The sequence below is a fragment of the Lissotriton vulgaris genome, chromosome 3_1 (genome assembly GCF_964263255.1).
Source record: "Lissotriton vulgaris chromosome 3_1, aLisVul1.2, whole genome shotgun sequence".
Taxonomy (NCBI): domain Eukaryota; kingdom Metazoa; phylum Chordata; class Amphibia; order Caudata; family Salamandridae; genus Lissotriton; species Lissotriton vulgaris.
In genome coordinates this window covers 1,223,426,205-1,223,428,883 of record NC_141689.1, presented here as the reverse complement: position 1 = coordinate 1,223,428,883, position 2,679 = coordinate 1,223,426,205, and positions in this window count along the sequence as shown.

Sequence of the window (2,679 nt, the reverse complement as noted above, 5' to 3'; positions counted from 1 at the left end):
TGTTCTTTAGAACACTCTGGGGCATTCTGTCATTGGGCTATACTTGGGCTACATCTGGGGGATATTTGGGCTACATTTGGGCTCTTTTGTCTCTGGTAGCCATCTTGGGAGACTTATTTGTTATGAAGTTTCCTAATTTCCTCATTTACTACAGTCTCCTCAGTAGGAAATACTTTCAGTTTTCTACTTTGATTCCATCAAGAAGGCATTCAAATGTGACACACATTTGCCATAAATTCAGAATGTTAGCACACAGGTTGCTTATTAGATCACTGTAGTAAAGCTACTGCTCACCAGGGAAGTCTGCTGCTGGTATTCAAAGAGCATGTTTCAGGCTGCATGTCAGAATTTTTTTAATGATATAGAACAGGATTTGAGAAGTCAAAATGTGCCCTAATTTTTCTTTCTTCAGCAGTAATCATAATTTCTATGGCAAAATTAACCCCCTCAATTTGTTCCTTTGCAAATTAAACGTTTTAAGCGTTACCACTTTATTCCAATCAAGATGACTTCAGGTATGCCATACTTTTGTCATAAGTAAGACTGTTAGCGCTCTAGTTGTTCTTTAGAACACTCTGGGGCATTCTGTCATTGGGCTATACTTGGGCTACATCTGGGGGATATTTGGGCTACATTTGGGCTCTTTTGTCTCTGGTAGCCATCTTGGGAGACTTATTTGTTATGAAGTTTCCTCATTTCCTCATTTACTACAGTCTCCTCAGTAGGAAATACTTTCAGTTTTCTACTTTGATTCCATCAAGAAGGCATTCAAATGTGACACACATTTGCCATAAATTCAGAATGTTAGCACACAGGTTGCCTATTAGATCACTGTAGTAAAGCTACTGCTCACCAGGGAAGTCTGCTGCTGGTATTGAAAGTGCATGTTTCAGTCTGCATGTCAGAATGTTTTAATGAAATAGAAGAGGATTTGAGAAGTCACTCAAAATGTGCCCTAATTTTTCTTTCTGAAGCACTAATCATACTTTCTATGGCAAAATGAACCCCCTCATTTTGTTCCTTTTTAAATGAAACGTTTTCAGACTTACACTTCATTCCAATCAAGATGGCTTCTGGTGTGCCATACTTTTGTCATAAGTAAGACTGTTAGCGCTCCAGTTGTTCTTTAGAACACTCTGGGACATTCTGTCATTGGGCTATACTTGGGCTACATCAGGGTGATATTTGGGCTACATTTGGGCTCTTTTGTCTCTGGTGGCCATCTGGGAGACTGCATGTCAGAATGATTTAATGAAATAGAAGAGGATTTGAGAAGTCACTCAAAATGTGCCCTAATTTTTCTTTCTGCAGCACTAATCATACTTTCTATGGCAAAATATACCCCCTCATTTTGTTCCTTTTTAAATTAAATGTTTTAAGAGTTACCACATTATTCCAATCAATATGGCTTCAGGTGTGCCATACCTTTGTAATAAGTAGGACTGTTAGTGCTCTAGTTGTTCTTTAGAACACTCTGGGAAGCTGCAGTGGAACACAAAGGAATCAACTGTCAGTCTCTGTCCTTGTTGGATGTACATGTTTTACTGAGAATGTCAGACTTCATTCTCACATGACTGAGAAAGATAATGTGAATTCTATGTCAGGACGGAGGCGAGGATTATGCAGTCCTTTCTTCTCTTTATTTAAAACAGCAAATTTAAAGTGGACCAATCAGAAAACTTTATAAAAACTTCAACTCCCATGAACACATGGGCCACAGTGTCCATAACAGCCGCCATCCAATCACGATGCCGTCCACTGTATAACTGGTCCTGACGTCCCTTCCTCTTCCTCTTTCTTCTCTGCTCGTCAGATAAGTCAATTTCATATCTTTCTGACTCCTGTGGTATTTTATTGTTAGAGATTCGTTCAGCGATTTGTGCTTATGCTTTACTGATTTAAATTGATGTGTGCTTACTAGAGCTGTTGACTCGACAGATTTCATATCTTTCTGACTTCTGTGATATGTTATTTTTAGAGATTCGTTAAGCGATTTGTGCTTGTGCTTTGACTGACTTCTGTGATATGTTAATGTTAGAGATTCGTTAAGCGATTTGTGCTTGTGCTTTACTGATTGCTTCTTAAAGTGTGCTTACTAGCACTGTTGACTCGGCAGAATGACGTGCGCCAGGCGCTGCTTGCGCCGTTACTGCCGCTTCCATCGCGGACCGTGTGAGGCGCGCCTTCGCGTTTTTCCCGGCTCTGTGGGGCGCCGTGGTGTGAGGAGACGCTGCGCTCGCGGTCTTCTCCTCACTTTGCGGCGCGCTGAGGCGATATACCTTTCGCCTCACCAACCCTCGCCAGACACCTTTTGAGGTGATTCTTAACCGCGCTTTGCGGCGCGACGCCATCTGGTGGCGGAAACAGGTACTGCACCTGCATTTTTTGGCAGTTAGGCTGCGAGAGCATCGGCGAGGGGGCTGCCCTATTGTATTTTAGGTTAAGGGCGTTTGGTGCTCACACCCTCACATTATGCTAACCTCAGAGCAGGTAAACCCCCACTCAGGAGGCGGACAATTTCTGCATCTCCCAGCCCTTGCCGCCGGAGGTGGGTCGCGCGCTTCCACAGGCTCTGTCTCGGTGCTGGCGCCCTGGCGGGAAAGAGTGGTCGCTCTTGCCCACAGTTTTCCCGGGGTGTTTGGTACCGCAGTGCCCGTCGATCGCGGACCTAGAGGCACG